Raw genomic sequence first — 19,434 nt, forward strand, 5'->3', positions numbered from 1 at the left:
TGTCGATCTCACGGATGACGGTGCTCCCGACATTGAGCCATGATGTTCCCAATCAACCATGCATGCCTACGCGGCGTCCCGACGGTGACCAGCCGTCCATATCGTGGCCCTACATCAAGGGTCTATCTATTCCACCACGCGTGTGTCTGGAGCAATCGCCTGTTTTGCTTCAATTATCTGCTAGTATCCCAAATGTACTACGTAGCTACCTGTACCCTACTATGTCTAGATGCCAGTCTGTTTCTCCATGAGTAGTACAACTCTCTCTATTTGCTCCTAGAATGTAAGAGGCTTAGGCGAGGAATCAAAATGCGCTGATATCCTCTCTGAACTAATTAGTATCAACCCTCATTGTGCACTCTTACAAGAATCTAAGTTAAATGACATTAATGACCGAAAATTCAACTCCTTCCTACCGCGTTGTCTCGACCAAAGAATTTTCTTACCGGCGAACGGTTCGGCCGGTGGAACGATCTCCGCCTTTAATAAAAATTATTTCTCCCTAATCTCCTACTCCCATCATACGTATGCAACATCCATTAAACTCACGTCACTCGCTCACCCCCTCCCCTTTGTCATCACAAACATCTATGCCCCCTCAAATCGTAACCTCAAACGGCCATTCCTCAATGAGCTCAATCTAGTTAATTAAAGAGGACGACCACACCCCGTGGCTAATTGTCGGAGATTTCAACCTCATCCGTTTCTCCCACGAAAAAAATAAACACAACTTTCGCCAACGGGATGCAGACGCCTTCAACTCCACGATCAACACCCTAGCACTAATCAAACTACCCCTACTAGACATACGCTTTACTTGGTCCAACAAACGAGCTTCACCAACACTCGAACGCCTAGACCGAGCTTTCTTCAATCTGGCTTGGAATAATGTCTTCCCCAATACAACTCTGTCATCTTTGCCACGAATTACATCGGATAACGTTCCACTAATTATAAATATTCAAACAACTGTCCCAAAACCATGCCACTTTAGATTCGAATCAGCATGGACTCTCTCCACTGCTTGTCAGCAAATAATACAAAAATGTTGGGCCCCAAACCAACGATTAACATCCGCCACTGCCCTTGCGAAAGCTCTAAAAAACAAGGTATGACCTAAAAACCTGGGCCTCCAAGCGATCGCCAGCACACTTTCGCGAGACGGCTGCAAAAGAAATCAGCAATCTCATCGATCTAAAGGAGGAGGCTCGAACTCTATCCAACACCGAAAAAATGCTATGTCTAGTTGTCTCACAAGCCCTGCACTCAGCTATTGCTGAAAAAATTGCCTTCTGGAAACAAAGAGGAAAGATACATGCTGCAATTGACGGAGAGGAAAACACACAATATTTTCACGCTGCCGCATCTCAGCGTCTCCGCAAGAATACTATAACTTCTCTCCTAACTGATGGAACTGAATACCACTCTCACGCTCAAAAAGCGACCATCCTCAAAGACCATTTCACAGCAATTATCGGGTCAGCACCACACACCTCCTGGTCCTTCGATCCCAAAAATTACTACACACATACGTTACCGCAACTTACCACGCTCGACGCCCCCTTCACACTAGATGAAATTAAAAATGCTTTCCCCCAAATGAACCCACTAGCTAGCCCAGGACCGGATGGCTTCGGCCCGCTTTTCTACAGAAAATACTGGAACTTGGTAAAGGCTCACATCCACTCCTTCATGACGGACTTCCAAAACCTCAACGCTCAAACTGAAAGCCTCAACAGAGCCCACCTCATTCTTCTACCAAAAAAAGATCATGCCAACACTCCTGACGCCTACCGCCCGATCTCCCTACAAAATTGTCCCATCAAAGCCGTTGCAAAGGTGTTTACCAACAGACTAAAACCGATAATACCACTGCTTGTCCATGGCAACCAAACTAGTTTCATCCCAGGGCATAGCATAGCTGAAAATTTTATCTTCGTGGCAGATCTCATAGGCGCCTGCCATTCCAGAAAAGCCTCAACCATGTTCATCAAATTGGACTTTAGCAAAGCCTTCGACTCCCTCTCTTGGGACTCTCTCGCCTCCATATAACGTTGTCGTGGCTTCCCGCCAAAATTCTCAGCATGGCTTCATGACCTCCTAGCAACTGGAAAAACTGCCGTGATGCTGAATGGGATCCCCGGAAGCTGGATAAATTGCAAAAATGGCCTCAGGCAGGGTGACCCTATATCGCCCTACCTCTTCATCATCGTTGCTGATCTCCTACAACAAATGATTCAACAAGACTGCGACCTAGCTCATCTCAGTCACCCCCTGTTCGCGCATCTCCCGCCCACTGTTTTACAATACGCTGACGACACCCTCATCATCGCCAAGGCATCTAGTGGCGCTCCTTAGCAGTTAAAAAACATCCTTCACGATTTTGCCATGGCCACTGGCCTTACTATCAACTTCACAAAAACGACTTACGTACCCATGCACGTCATCTCTTCCATGGCAGACTCCATTGCCTCCACCTTGCAATGCCCAACCTCAACATTTCCGCAGATCTACCTAGGCCTCCCCCTAACACCTACGCGACTGCCTACAAATGCCTTCTTACCGATCATCGAACGCTACCATAAATTCTTAACAGGTTGGCGTGCAAAAATCCTTTCCAAAGGGGATAGGCTCATCCTATTATCGGCGGTCCTCGACTCCCTTCTAGTCTACTTCATGTCAGTCTTCCCCATCCCCAAAAGTGTTCTTAAAACCCTAGACTCTATTCGATGAGCTTTTTTGGGGCTGCGGAAAAAACATGCACTGGTGCTCAATGCTTAGTTGCCTGGAAAAATGTGTGTAAACCAAAGAATTGTGGTGGTCTAGGGCTAAAAAATCTTCACAAGCAGAACAAATGCTTACTTATGAAATTTGCTGTAAAAGCTCTCTTACCAGACCAAACACCGTGGCCATACTGGATCGCTTTGCAACACCCAAATTCCCTCATTGCTCCACAAAATAGCCAATCCTTCATTTGCAGAACAATAAATCAACAGCTGCCAACACTTCATGCCATCTCATTTGTACTTGCAAATTCAGGCACTAAACCTACTTCTGGCTAGATACTTGGTTACACAGCCAGCCACTTGCTACTTTATTCCCCTGCCTATATTCACACACCACTATCCCACTAGCTCGTGTGGCTGTTGTCTTGAATCACGGTTTGGAAACAAACCTACGGAACCGCCTAACATTTGATGCTGCTACCGAGTTGTGCTCTTTGTTGTCTCTCCTGCAGGATTTTCGGTTGACGACAAGACCGGATGAGCGCTACCTCAATGGTGGCCTGCGCTTCTCCACGAGGGCGGCATACACGCTGACCATGGGCTCCAACGACGATGATAACGACGTACATGTCGTTGCCATCTGGTCTTCATGCGTTCCAAATCGCGTGAAGATCTTTGCATGGCTCATGTTTCGAGATCGACTCAACTCAAAAATCAACCTTCTGCGCAAGCATATCGTCACCGACTCTCTATGTCTGCGTTGCGGACATGATGGTGAAACCAGCGCCCACATATTCCTGGAATGTCCACTTGCACAACGTATTTAGCAAAGGATCGGCCTCTCTCCTTCCAGTTGCATTGATGGACTATGGGACTACTGTCTACCTACTCAGGTAGATGCGGTCATTTGGCACTCCGTCCTCCTCATCATCCTATGGAGATTTGGGATTCCAGAAACGCTATGACCTTCAAGCAAAAAAATCATCACAGTATTATCACTCTCAGGCGAATCGTCGATGACCTAATGCTCTAGACACACCGGATGAAGAAACCATTGCACAAACAGGCCGCCTCCTCCTGGCGTTCCTACCTCTTATCACGACTACACGTGCTCATGTAATTCCTCTTTGTAATCAGTTTGACGATGGGAGTACAAACTTGAGAAATATATTCAGGTGGGGAGCTCCCCTCCCCCCCCCCCCCCCCCCTGATTTTTCAAAAAAAAAAACGGATGCAATCAAGCCAGCCGCTCCCTGCTTCAGCATTGGAATCGCATGCAGAGCTAATTTAAAAACACCAGTTATATCTCCTATATACTCCAAACCTTAAAGAAAAAGTAGAGGATATATTTTGACAATGATTATGTCCTGTCCTTTAGTCCTTTTATTCTCGTGTCAACAGGAAATGTGTTGGAATTTCGCCTGCATATACACTGTCGAGAGACCGGCCAGGACGTCGGTGTCTGCACAAGGTTGACGGCCACTACCGGACATTCGACACGCAACGGCCCAGCACCTCTGATGGGTCAAGCGTACCGAACCATTCGCGCACATGCATGCACCCCTCACAAACCTTGAAGAATTTTCTTTTCCTTATTGCAATCATTTTTGGATTCCAGCGTTAAACCGCCAACGGGATAGGTATTGTTGGTTATCCTGTCAATTTGGTTATGAGCACTGTTGTCTTTTCTTGAAAGAAAACTCCTCACCTGGATTTGATACCTTCAAGTGTTTCATAAGCATGATACTTTTCCTACCTGCTAGTCAGGGACTTCAGAGACGAAAAATAACTTAATAAAAATAATACTAGTTGGTTAGTTAGTTGGGATGTATATCTTGGGACTTGGGAGACCGTATCCTGTTTCCTGCGTCTTTAGATAATGACATCCCCGGTCCGTCTCCGAGGGCGACGGCCTGATGGCTCCGGCTACGCGGAGCAGACAGCGGCGTGTACGTGGTTTGGAAAAGACGGCCGCAACGAATCGATGGATCTGGATAGCATACATCCCGGCCGGCATGAGCTCTGAACCGTCCCACTATCATCAACCCATGATTGGCCACAAAACTGACCGGTAACCATAAGCCGAGGGCCCCCCGCTGGTGGAGCATCATGCGACGCGCATCGTGCCAGCCTAGCTAGTCTTGGTTGTAGCTATGCGATTGTACTTTTTTTATAGAGGGCATTTTTATTAGAGTACTTAGAATGTAGCATAAAATTGATATCAAGCATGATGAGCAACACACGGCCTCTGCGTAACTAAGATGCACAAAGTCAATCATCAATAGTTTGATAAAAGAAAATAGAAAAGCAGCCATCTCTTCTTACCAATGTCCAATGTACGGACTGCCCTGCGGGCGGCTCTGGCGATGGGGGCGGCGCTCCCGTGCCTGGCCTTGCTTCCGGCGCTGGCGCTCTGGCCTCGGAGGGAGGTGGGTCGGCGACGGCCACGGAGGCGGCCAGGCGGACGGCCGGCCCCGCCTCGGGCGCGGTTGGTTGGTCGGGGAGCCGTTTTTGGGCGTTGGCCGATGTGGATTCCGACTGTGAAGAGGAGGAGGAGGAGGTGGGCGCTGCGGCGGGGTCAACGGTGGGCGGTCGTTCGGCGTGCTCCATCGGCGACTTTGTTGCGCGCGCGGAGGAGCTTGGGGGCTCCTTCAAGGCGGGGCGCCGGCGTGCTTTTGCACCCGGAGGCCGTGGCGCAAGGCGGCTTGCGCTCGCCGCGGGCCGGGGGCCGCACGCGTCTCCTGGTCGTGAGGGGAGGGGCAGCATGGGCTCCGCCGACGCGGGTCTGTGTCTGCGGCCAGCTCCGGGCCAGCTCCGCTTGGAGCGGGCGGTGCCTACGGCGGCGGCGGCGCCGGCGGATCAGGGCGTCGGTCGTCCTAGGGTTGGGGGCGACACGCGAGGGGCGGTGCTAGGCTGGGCTCCCGGGGCGCCAGGCGGCCCAATCGCAGGGCAGGCAAGTGTGTCGGCCCAGCCATGTGTTGTTTCAGTGAGGCAGGGGGGCCATCTCGAGGCCCAGCCCGGGCCACAGGTGGTAGCCTAGCCCACACCTGCCTGCGCCGCGCGGCCATATAAATGGCTTTGGCTTCCCCGTGGAACCCTAGATCCCTCACTAGGTTTTCCAGCCACCGATTCAGAGGTGCGGTGTTTCGGCCACTCCGCTCGCTTCCTCTTCCCCACTCCATCCCCCCCCCCCCGCCTCTGTTGCGCTCGTTCGTGGAGGTGGTGTCGATGGGGTCCAAGTCTGACCGCCGGGGGGAGAAGCCGCCCATAGAGCCACCGCGGCCGTGCCGACGACGAGGGTGGGTGGGGGCCGCCGCCCGCTTGGTGGCTCAAGGAGCAGGAGAGAAAGAAGAAGAAAAAGGAAGAGTACAAGAAGAAGGGGCTCGAGCTCAAGGGGCAGCTGGCCTCTCAGGACGGCGACCGCGCCGGAGATCTGCAAGCGAAGAAGCCGAAGCTCAAGCCTGCGGGGGGGGGGGGGGGGGCGGCTTCCAAGCCTCCCCTCCCGCCCAGATCCGAGTTGCCTGGCTCCTCTAAAGGCACGGTGGAGGCGCCGATCCCTGTCGAGGGCGCCGACGGCCCGGAGTGCTTCAAGTGCGGCCGCTCCGGCCACTTCCAGAACATGTGCACCTTCCAGCCGCTATGTGTGGTGTGCAACAAGGAGGGGCACACCTCGGCTCAGTGCCCAACCCGCGGCAAGCCTCTGCTCCTGCAAACTATGGGGCACGCCATCTCCGGTGAGGGATTCTTTTGCCTCCAGTATCCGGAGGATGCATGGGAGGAGCCACAGATCCTGCTGGGGGCCAACACGGCTGTGCTCTCCATGCCTTCCGGTGCGCTCTCGAGGGAGATCTTGGAGGTGGAGCTGCAGCACCTTTTTGAGGGTGCTTGGGACTGGCAGATTGCTCCCCTGGATGGTGGCGCATTCTCAGTGGTGTTTCCCGATCCAGCGATGCTCCGGATGGCTACAAGGAGCGGCAAGCTTTTCATGTCCCTCAATAACCTCATGGTGGATATTCGTGATGCGGTCCTCGACGCGCCCAAAGGTCTGGAGATGCCGGAGGTGTGGGTCAAGCTGGGTGGCATCCCTCCGAAGCAGCGGCGCTCCGACCGGCTCATGACGGCCACCACCATGCTCGGCCACCCCCTGCAGGTGGATGAGGAGTCCCTGATCCGCCCCGGGCCGGTCCGCATGCGCTTTGCCTGCCGCAACCCTCGCAAGCTTTGTGGGATGGTCCAGATCTGGTTCAACAACGACGGCTTCAACATCTCCGTCGAGCCCGAGCTCCCCCGGCGCAACTTGCGGCGCCCGCCCTCCCCTCCCCTCCCCCTCCTGGCAAGGGCCCAGACGGGACGGGGCGCGGCGGAGACCAAGATGATGACAAGGAGCTCGATGCAAGCATGGAGGACGACTCCATCGATACGGCGGCGTGGGAAAGCTGGGTATCACCGAGCAAGGCGGAGCAACGGCTCGTGCGCTGCAGCCCAGGATGGAGCAATCCCTGGCCGGAGGGTCGTCGCAGATGGAACTCTCCATCCCGAACTAATACGGCTCCAACCTGGGATCAGTCACGTCTCCTCCGGTGCGGATGGAGGCGGTGGTGGCCCCTTCGCAGTTGGAGGAGCCGGTGGGTGAGGAGCGCACCCCCATCGCGGTGTCGGCGGACTCTCTGCCTCCCCCCTCGCTCTCTCCATCACACAGCGGTCGCAGCAGCTGCAAGCTCGGCGCGGTGAAGCAGCTCAAGAAGGTGGCGGTGCGCAAGGTGTGTGCGGAGGCAGGCAGTGCTGCGGAGATCTTGGGGGCTCCGGCGATGCCGCGCCAGGCGGTGATGGCCCTGGTGGTGCCTGTTCCCACTCCGCTCGTGCAGGAGATGTCCCAATCGGCACCCATCCCGAAGGCCAAGCGCTCCAAGGCAGTGGTGGAGGGGAAGATGCCTCCCGTGCGGGTCAGCGCGCGTGCCAAGGGTGCCAAAGGCAACCTGCCTTCGCTCCAGCGCGCCCAACTTCTGCGAGCTCAGAAGAACCTGGAAACCTCAGGTAATCCCTTGCCTCGCTTTACGATTTTAGACTCCTTTTCGGATGATCATATGGTCGAGGTACTGGGAGAGAGTGGGGTGGAACCGATGGGCGAGGGTGGGGTGACCGAGCTCGTCTCGTTGATCCGTGCAAAGGAGATGGCACAGGTAGCGCTGGCAGCGACGGCTGCTCAACACGCGGAACGCCTGGCACTGGAGGCTAAGTCCTCGCTAGTGCCAGCGATCCAGCCTGACGGGGATACAACAACAGGGGTTGCTACTCCCCCCTCGCCTTGTTGCGGCAAGGTGAGGCGCGTGGCCAAGGCGATTACCTCTAGGGGGTGCGCCTTCGGAATCGTGCCATTCAGATGCGAGTGCTTATTTGGAACATCCGTGGCTTCGGTCACTCGGGGCGGTGCACCCAACTAAAGGAGTACATTAGGAAAGAGACGATAGATATCGTAGGGCTCCAGGAAACGATCAAATCAGAGTTCCGGCATCAAGATATCCTAGCTATTGATCCCTTAGAGCGCTTTGTTTGGCACCATAGCCCAGCTCACGGCCACTCGGGTGGCATGCTACTTGGTTTTTGTCGTGCCACCTATGAAGTGCTGATCTGGGAGGTTGGCACTTTCTTTATTGCGGCCAAAATCCGCGTGCGAGCGTCGCTGTGCGAACTCGCGATCGTGCAAGTCTACGACCAGCAGATCACTCCCGCTCGGCTGAGTTCTTGGGAGAACTTGAAGCCAAGGTGCTGGATTTAGCTGCTACTCAGATCCCGCTCATGGTGGGAGGCGATTTTAACCTGATTCGTTCGGGTGCAGATAAAAATAATGACAACATTAATTGGTCAAGGGTGGCCATGTTCAACAACGTGATTGCATATATGGCACTTCGGGAAGTGTCCAGAACTGGGGCGAGGTATACTTGGACTAACAAGCAACTAGCCCCGGTGCGAGCTGTCCTGGATCGTGCCTTCATGTCTCCGGACTGGGAAGTGGTGTTCCCATTATGCTCGCTCCTTGCAGAAACAAGGATCGGTTCGGACCATGTTCCACTAATATTATCTTCCGGGGAAGATAGAATCCAACGCAGCCCGCGCTTCTTCTTCGAAACAACGTGGTTTGAGGTCCCTGACTTTGACGCCATCTTTACGGAGAGATGGCTGCGATGTGTCCAACTCGCAGGCAAGCAACGCGGCCTGATGGAGTTCTGGATAGCGGTGGGGCCCGCCTCCGCGCAAGCCTAAAGGGGTGGGGCGTGAACCAGGGGCGTGACGATAAGCCCCTCAGGGCGAGGCTACTGGCAGAAATCACACTCCTCGATGTCCAGGCGGACACGCAACCATTCTCTGAGCAAGAATGGGCGCAGCGCTATGCCTTGGAAGGACAAGTCGAAGCGTTGCTGCGGGCCGAGGAGGAATACTGGAGGCGTAGAGGAGGCCTCAAGTGGACGCTCAAGGGTGATGCGAACACTAAATATTTCCACGCGTATGCGAACGGCCGGCGCAGGAAATACTCAATCCTAAGGCCGCAGACGGAGCAGGGGCTTCTGCTTCAGCAATCGGAGATTTCCCACCACATCTATGACTTCTACATTAGTCTGATGGGGACGGACGAGGCACAGCGAGCGCGCCTGCGTGCGGACGTGTGGCTTCCGTCTCAACGGGTGTTAGATAGTGAGAACGAGGAGCTGGGGCTTGCGTTCCTCCCTAGGAAATCGACAACGCTCTGCTTAGCATGAAAGCCGACACGGCCCCTGGCCCGGACGGGTGGCCGGTGGCGATGTTTAAGCATTTCTGGTCCCTGCTACATGGATAATTTTTGAGGTGTGCAATGGCTTTATGCACGGCTTTGTGGACATCGCTAGGCTTAACTTTGGCGTGCTCTCGCTTATTCCGAAAGTGACTGGCACGGACAACATACGTCAGTACAGACCCATTGCACTCAAAAATGTCCCGTTCAAAATATGCACAAAAGGCTGCGCCACCAGGCTCTCGTCGATCGCTCATCGCATAATTAGTCGCTCGCAATCAACGTTCATTCGCAGTAGGAACATCCTGGAGGGACCGTTAGCCTTGCAAGAGACCCTTCACGAGCTTAGACGCACACACGAACCGGCGATCCTCTTGAAATTACATTTTGAGAAGGCTTACGACCGCGTCAATAGGGATTTCCTTCGGCAGGTCCTCTCCAGTAGGGGCTTCTCGCCAGTATGGGTCCATCGAGTCATGTAGTTGGTCTCGGGGGGCCAAACTGCGGTCTCGGTTAATGGAGAAGTAGGGAACTTCTTCAGGAACAAGCGCGGTTTGCGCCAAGGCGACCCCATGTCACCGCTCATGTTCAACTTTGTCGCCGACACGCTGGCTGCCATGTTGCGGAAAGCCGCGGAGGCTGGCCACATAAAAGGGGTGTTGGGACACCTCATCCCAGGGGGGATATCCCACTTTCAATACGCGGACGATACATTATTATTGTTCCAACCCGACCTGCACAGCATTGCAACGGTCAAAGTGTTGGAAATATGCCCTAGAGGCAATAATAAAGGGATTATTATTATATTTCCTTGTTCATGATAATTGTCTTTATTCATGCTATAATTGTATTATCCGGAAACCGTAATACACGTGTGAATACATAGACCACAATACGTCCCTAGTAAGCCTCTAGTTGACTAGTTCGTTGGTCAACAGATAGTCATGGTTTCCTGACTATGGACATTAGATGTCATTGACAACGGGATCACGTCATTAGGAGAATGACGTGATGGACAAGACCCAACCCTAAGCATAGCACAAGATCGTGTAGTTCGTTTTGCTAGAGCTTTTCCAATGTCAAGTATCTTTTCCGTAGACCATGAGATCGTGTAACTCCCGGATACCGTAGGAGTGCTTTGGGTGTACCAAACGTCACAACGTGACTGGGTGACTATAAAGGTGCACGACAGGTATCTCCGAAAGTGTCTGTTGGGTTGACACGGATCGAGACTGGGAATTGTCACTCCGTATGACGGAGAGGTATCTTTGGGCCCACTCGGTAATGCATCATCATAATGAGCTCAAAGTGACCAAGTTTTTGGTCACGGGATCATGCATTACGGTACGAGTAAAGTGACTTGCCGGTAACGAGACTAAACGAGGTATTGGGATACCGACGATCGAGTCTCGGGCATGTAACGTACCGATTGACAAAGGGAATAGTATACGGGGTTGATTGAATCCTCGACATCATGGTTCATCCGATGACATCATCGAGGAGCATGTGGGAGCCAACATGGGTATCCAGATCCCGCTGTTGGTTATTGATTGGAGAGCCGTCTCAGTCATGTCTGCATGCCTCCCGAACCCGTAGGGTCTACACACTTAAGGTTCAGTGACGCTAGGGTTATTAGGAAGACTTGTACGTGATTACCGAATGTTGTTCGAAGTCCCATATGAGATCCCGGACGTCACGAGGAGTTCCGAAAGGGTCCGGAGGTAAAGATTTATATATGGGAAGTTGTCATGCGGACACCGGAAAGTTTCGGGGGCATATCAGTATTGTACCGGGGCCACCGGAAGGGTTCCAGGGGTCCACCGGGAGGGGCCACCCCTCTCGGAGGGCCCCATGGGCCGCATGGGGAAGGGAACCAGCCCCTGGAGGGCTGGGCGCCCCCCCTTGGGCCCATGCACCTAGGGTTGGGGGGGAACCCTAAAGTGGGTGCACCCCCTTTGCTTGGGGGGCAAGCCCCCTCCCTGGTCGCCGCCGCCCCCCTCTAGATCTCATCTAGAGGGGGCCGGCCCCCTTCCCCCTTCCCCTATAAATAGAGGGGCAAGGGGAGGGCTGAACACCTGATCCAAGGCGCAGCCCCTCCCCTCCCCAACACCTCTCCTCCTCCGTTAGCGCTTGGCGAAGCCCTGTCGGAGTACTGCCTCTCCACCAACACCACGCCGTCGTGCTGCTGCTGGAGCCTTCTTCCTCAACCTCTCCTTCCCCCTTTCTGGATCAAGAAGGAGGAGACGTCGTCCGTACTGTACGTGTGTTGAATGCGGAGGTGTTGTCCGTTCAGCACTTGGTCATCAGTGATTTGGATCACGGCGAGTATGACTCCATCATCCCCGTTCCCTTGAACGCTTCCGCACACGATCTACAAGTGGTATGTAGATGCAATCTCTCTCCCATGACTCGTTGCTTAGATGAACTCATAGATGGATCTTGGTGAAACCGTAGGAAAAATTTTAATTTTCTGCAACGTTCCCCAACAGTGGCATCATGAGCTAGGTCTATGCGTAGTTCTCTATTGCACGAGTAGAACACAATTTTGTTGTGGGCGTAGATCTTGTCAACTTGCTTGTTGTTACTAGTATTTTCTTGCTTCAGCGGTATTGTGGGATGAAGCGGCCCGGACCGACCTTACACATACGCTTACGTGAGACAGGTTCCACCGACTGACATGCACTAGTTGCATAAGGTGGCTAGCGGGTGTCTGTCTCTCCTACTTTAGTTGGAGCGGATTAGATGAAAAGGGTCCTTATGAAGGGTAAATAGAAGTTGACAAAATCACGTTGTGGTTATTCGTAGGTAAGAAAACGTTCTTGCTAGAACCCAATTGCAGCCACGTAAAAGATGCAACAACAATTAGAGGACGTCTAACTTGCTTTTGCAGCAATTGTCATGTGATGTGATATGGCCAGAAGTTGTGATGAATGATGAATGATATATTGTGATGTATGAGATCATGTTCTTGTAATAGGAATCACGACTTGCATGTCGATGAGTATGACAACCGGCAGGAGCCATAGGAGTTGTCTTTATTTTTTGAATGACCTGCGTGTCATTGAAGAATGCCATGTAAATTACTTTACTTTATTGCTAAACGCGTTAGCCATAGAAGTAGAAGTAGTCATTGGCGTGACAACTTCATGAAGACACAATGATGGAGATCATGATGATGGAGATCATGGTGTCATGCCGGTGACGAAGATGATCATGGAGCCCCGAAGATGGAGATCGAAGGAGCTATATGATATTGGCCATATCATGTCACTACTATATATAATTGCATGTGATGTTTATTATGTTTTATGCATCTTGTTTACTTAGAATGGCGGTAGTAAATAAGATGATCCCTTATAATAATTTCAAGAAAGTGTTCCCCCTAACTGTGCACCGTTGCTAAAGTTCGTCGTTTCGAAGCACCACGTGATGATCGGGTGTGATAGATCCTTACGTTCACATACAACGGGTGTAAGACAGATTTACACATGCAGAACACTTAGGGTTAACTTGACGAGCCTAGCATGTACAGACATGGCCTCAGAACACAGAGACCAAAAGGTCGAACATGAGTCGTATGGAAGATACGATCAACATGGAGATGTTCACCGTTGATGACTAGTCCGTCTCACGTGATGATCGGACACGGCCTAGTCGACTCGGATCGTGTAACACTTAGATGACTAGAGGGATGTCTAATCTGAGTGGGAGTTCATTAAATAATTTGATTAGATGAACTTAATTATCATGAACTTAGTCTAAAACTTTTGCAAAATATGTCTTGTAGATCAAATGGCCAACGCTCATGTCAACATGAACTTCAACGCGTTCCTAGAGAAAACCAAGCTGAAAGATGATGGCAGCAACTATTCGGACTGGGTCCGGAACCTGAGGATCATCGTCATAGCAGCCAAGAAATATTATGTCCTAGATGCACCGCTAGGTGAAGCACCCATCCCAGAGAACCAAGACGTTATGAACACTTGGCAATCACGTGCTGATGATTACTCCCTCGTTCAGTGCGGCATGCTTTACAGCTTAGAACCGGGGCTCCAAAAGCGTTTTGAGAAGCACGGAGCATATGAGATGTTCGAGGAGCTGAAAATGGTTTTCCAAGCTCATGCCCGGGTCGAGAGATATGAAGTCTCCGACAAGTTCTATAGTTGTAAGATGGAGGAAAACAGTTCTGTCGGTGAGCACATACTCAAAATGTCTGGGTTGCACAACCGCCTGTCCCAGTTGGAGATCAATCTCCCGGAAGAGGCGGTCATTGACATAATCCTTCAGTCGCTCCCACCGAGCTACAAGAGATTTGTGTTGAACTACAATATGCAGGGGATGGTGAAGACCATTCCTGAAGTATTCTCAATGCTGAAGTCAGCAGAGGTTGAAATCAAGAAAGAACATCAAGTGTTGATGGTCAATAAGACCACTAAGTTTAAGAAGGGCAAGGGTAAGAAGAACTTCAAGAAGGACGGCAAAGATGTTGCCGCGCCCGGTAAACCAGTTGCCGGGAAGAAGTCAAAGAATGGACCCAAGCCTGAGACTGAGTGCTTTTATTGCAAGGGGAAGGGTCACTGGAAGCGGAACTGCCCCAAATACTTAGCGGACAAGAAGGCCGGCAACACTAAAGGTATATTTGATATACATGTAATTGATGTGTACCTTACCAGTACTCGTAGTAACTCCTGGGTATTTGATACCGGTGCCGTTGCTCACATTTGTAACTCACAGCAGGAGCTGCGGAATAAGCGGAGACTGGCGAAGGACGAGGTGACGATGCGCGTCGGGAATGGTTCCAAGGTCGATGTGATCGCCGTCGGCACGCTACCTCTACATTTACCTACGGGATTAGTTTTAAACCTCAATAATTGTTATTTAGTGCCAAGTTTGAGCATGAACATTGTATCTGGATCTTGTTTGATACGAGATGGCTACTCATTTAAATCCGAGAATAATGGTTGTTCTATTTATATGAGAGATATGTTTTATGGTCATGCCCCGATGGTCAATGGTTTATTCTTAATGAATCTCGAACGTAATGTTACACATATTCATAGTGTGAATACCAAAAGATGTAAAGTTGATAACGATAGTCCCACATACTTGTGGCACTGCCGCCTTGGTCACATTGGTGTCAAGCGCATGAAGAAGCTCCATGCTGATGGACTTTTAGAGTCTCTAGATTATGAATCATTTGACACATGCAGACCGTGCCTCATGGGCAAAATGACCAAGACCCCGTTCTCCGGAACAATGGAGCGAGCAACCAACTTATTGGAAATCATACATACTGATGTGTGTGGTCCAATGAGCGTCGAGGCTCGCGGAGGATATCGTTATGTTCTCACTCTCACCGATGACTTGAGTAGATATGGGTATGTCTACTTGATGAAACACAAGTCTGAGACCTTTGAAAAGTTCAAGGAATTTCAGAATGAAGTAGAGAATCAACGTGACCGAAAGATAAAGTTCTTACGATCGGATCGTGGAGGAGAATATTTAAGTCACGAATTTGGTACACACTTAAGAAAATGTGGAATCATTTCACAACTCACGCCGCCTGGAACACCTCAGTGTAACGGTGTGTCCGAACGTCATAATCGCACTCTATTGGATATGGTGCGATCTATGATGTCTCTTACCGATTTACCGCTATCATTTTGGGGATACGCTCTAGAGACAGCTACATTCACTTTAAATAGGGCACCGTCTAAATCCGTTGAGACGACACCGTATGAATTATGGTTTGGGAAGAAACCTAAGCTGTCGTTTCTAAAAGTTTGGGGATGCGATGCTTATGTCAAGAAACTTCAACCTGAAAAGCTCGAACCCAAGTCGGAAAAATGCGTCTTCATAGGATACCCTAAGGAAACCATTGGGTATACCTTCTACTTAAGATCCGAAGGCAAGATCTTTGTTGCCAAGAACGGATCCTTTCTGGAAAAAGAGTTTCTCTCGAAAGGAGTAAGTGGGAGGAGAGTAGAACTCGATGAAGTACTACCTCTTGAACCGGAAAGTAGTGCAGCTCAGGAAAACGTTCCTGTGGTGCCTACACCGAATGGAGAGGAAATTAATGATGATGATCAAGGTACTTCTGATCAAGTTGCTACTGAACTTTGTAGGTCCACAAGGACATGTTCCACACCAGAGTGGTATGGCAACCCTGTCCTGGAAATCATGTTGTTAGACAACGGTGAACCTTCGAACTATGAAGAAGCGATGGCGGGCCCAGATTCCAACAAATGGCTAGAAGCCATGAAATCCGAGATAGAATCCATGTATGAAAACAAAGTATGGACTTTGACTGACTTGCCCGATGATCAGCGAGCGATAGAAAACAAATGGATCTTTAAGAAGAAGACGGACGCGGATGGTAATGTCACCATCTATAAAGCTCGACTTGTCGCTAAGGGTTATCGGCAAGTTCAAGGGATTGACTACGATGAGACTTTATCTCTCGTAGCGAAGCTTAAGTCCGTCCGAATCATGTTAGCAATTGCCGCATATTATGATTATGAGATATGGCAGATGGACGTCAAAACGGCATTCCTTAATGGGCATCTTAAGGAAGAACTGTATATGATGCAGCCGAAGGGTTTTGTCGATCCTAAGAATGCTAACAAAGTATGCAGGCTCCAGCGATCCATTTATGGGCTGGTGCAAGCATCTCGGAGTTGGAACATTCGCTTTGATGAGATGATCAAAGTGTTTGGGTTTATGCAGACTTATGGAGAAGCCTGCGTTTACAAGAAAGTGAGTGGGAGCTCTATAGTATTTCTCATATTATATGTAGATGACATACTTTTGATGGGAAATGATATAGAATTCTTGGACAGCATTAAGGCCTACTTGAATAAGTGTTTTTCAATGAAGGACCTTGGAGAAGCTGCTTACATATTAGGCATCAAGATCTATAGGGATAGATCGAGACGCCTCATAGGTATTTCACAAAGCACATACCTTGATATGATTTTGAAGAAGTTCAAAATGGATCAGTCCAAGAAAGGGTTCTTGCCTGTACTGCAAGGTGTGAGATTGAGCTCGGCTCAATGCCCGACCACGACAAAAGATAAAGAAGAGATGAGCGTCATCCCCTATGCCTCAGCCATAGGATCTATTATGTATGCCATGCTATGTACAAGACCTGATGTAAACCTTGCCGTAAGTTTGGTAGGAAGGTACCAAAGTAATCCCGGCAAGGAACACTGGACATCGGTCAAGAATATCCTGAAGTACCTGAAAAGGACAAAGGACATGTTTCTCGTTTATGGAGGTGACGAAGAGCTCATCGTAAAGGGTTACGTCGACGCTAGCTTCGACACAGATCTGGATTACTCTAAGTCACAAACCGGATACGTGTATATGTTGAATGGTGGAGCAGTAAGCTGGTGCAGCTGCAAGCAGAGCGTCGTGGCGGGATCTACATGTGAAGCGGAGTACATGGCAGCCTCGGAGGCAGCGCATGAAGCAATTTGGGTGAAGGAGTTCATCACCGACCTAGGAGTCATACCCAATGCGTCGGGGCCGATCAAACTCTTCTGTGACAACACTGGAGCTACTGCCCTTGCCAAGGAGCCCAGGTTTCACAAGAAGACCAGGCACATCAAGCGTCGCTTCAACTCCATCCGTGAAAATGTTCAAGATGGAGACATAGATATTTGCAAAGTGCATACGGATCTGAATGTCGCAGATTCGTTGACTAAACCTCTCTCGCGAGCAAAACATGATCAACACCAGAACTCTATGGGTGTTCGATTCATCACAATGTAACTAGATTATTGACTCTAGTGCAAGTGGGAGACTGTTGGAAATATGCCCTAGAGGCAATAATAAAGGGATTATTATTATATTTCCTTGTTCATGATAATTGTCTTTATTCATGCTATAATTGTATTATCCGGAAATCGTAATACACGTGTGAATACATAGACCACAATACGTACCTAGTAAGCCTCTAGTTGACTAGTTCGTTGGTCAACAGATAGTCATGGTTTCCTGACTATGGACATTAGATGTCATTGACAACGGGATCACGTCATTAGGAGAATGACGTGATGGACAAGACCCAATCCTAAGCATAGCACAAGATCGTGTAGTTCGTTTTGCTAGAGCTTTTCCAATGTCAAGTATCTTTTCCTTAGACCATGAGATCGTGTAACTCTCGGATACCGTAGGAGTGCTTTGGGTGTACCAAACGTCACAACGTGACTGGGTGACTATAAAGGTGCACAACAGGTATCTCCGAAAGTGTCTGTTGGGTTGACACGGATCGAGACTGGGATTTGTCACTCCGTATGACAGAGAGGTATCTCTGGGCCCACTCGGTAATGCGTCATCATAATGAGCTCAAAGTGACCAAGTGTTTGGTCACGGGATCATGCATTACGGTACGAGTAAAGTGACTTGCCGGTAACGAGACTGACGAGGTATTGGGATACCGATGATCGAGTCTCGGGCATGTAACGTGCCGATTGACAAAGGGAATAGTATACGGGGTTCATTGAATCCTCGACATCGTGGTTCATCTGATGACATCATCGAGGAGCATGTGGGAGCCAACATGGGTATCCAGATCCCGCTGTTGGTTATTGACCGGAGAGCCGTCTCGGTCATGTCTGCATGCCTCCCGAACCCGTAGGGTCTACACACTTAAGGTTCGGTGACGCTAGGTTATTAGGAAGACTTGTACGTGATTACCGAATGTTGTTCGGAGTCCCGGATGATATCCCGGACGTCACGAGGAGTTCCGGAAGGGTCTGGAGGTAAATATTTATATATGGGAAGTTGTCATGCGGACACCGGAAAGTTTCGGGGGCATATCGGTATTGTACCGGGGCCACCGGAAGGGTTCCGGGGGTCCACCGGGAGGGCCCACCCCTCTCGGAGGGCCCCATGGGCCGCATGGGGAAGGGAACCAGCCCCTGGAGGGCTGGGCGCCCCCCCCTTGGGCCCATGCGCCTAGGGTTGGGGGGGAACCCTAAAGGGGGTGCACCCCCTTTGCTTGGGGGGCAAGCCCCCTCCCTGGCCGCCGCCCCCTTCCCCCCTCTAGATCTCATCTAGAGGGGGCCGGCCCCCTTCCCGCTTCCCCTATAAATAGAGGGGCGAGGGGAGGGCTGAACACCTGATCCAAGGCGCAGCCCCTCCCCTCCCCAACACCTCTCCTCCTCCGTTAGCGCTTGGCGAAGCCCTGTCGGAGTACTGCCTTTCCACCAACACCACGCCGTCGTGCTGCTGCTTGAGCCTTCTTCCTCAACCTCTCCTCCCCCCTTGCTGGATCAAGAAGGAGGAGACGTCGTCCGTACCGTACGTGTGTTGAACGCGGAGGTGCTGTCCGTTCAGCACTTGGTCATTGGTGATTTGGATCACGGCGAGTACGACTCCATCATCCCCGTTCCCTTGAATGCTTCCGCACGCGATCTACAAGTGGTATGTAGATGCAATCTCTCTCCCATGACTCGTTGCTTAGATGAACTCATAGATGGATCTTGGTGAAACCATAGGAAAATTTTTAATTTTCTGCAACGTTCCCCAACACAAAGCACTGCTCATTAGCTTCGAACTCATGTCCGGTCTTAAAATCAATTTCCACAAGTGCGAAGTGATGTCTATGGGCATAGATGTGCAGGATGATACATCTCCGTCGTATATATAATTTTTTATTGTTCCATGCCAATATTCTTCAACTTTCATATACTTTTGGCAACTTTTTATACTATTTTTGGGACTAACATATTGATCCAGTGCCCAGTGCCAGTTCCTGTCTGTTGCATGTTTTTTGTTTCGCAGAAACCCAATATCAAAGAGAGTCCAAACGGGATAAAAACGGACGGAGATTTTTTTTGGAATATTTATGATTTTTGGGAAGTAAAATCAACGCGAAACGGTGTCCGGGGTGGCCACGAGACGGGGGGCGCGCCCTCCCCCCTAGGCGCGGCCTGG

This window comes from Triticum aestivum, chromosome 6B (genome assembly GCF_018294505.1).
Source record: "Triticum aestivum cultivar Chinese Spring chromosome 6B, IWGSC CS RefSeq v2.1, whole genome shotgun sequence".
NCBI classification, from domain to species: Eukaryota; Viridiplantae; Streptophyta; class Magnoliopsida; order Poales; family Poaceae; genus Triticum; species Triticum aestivum.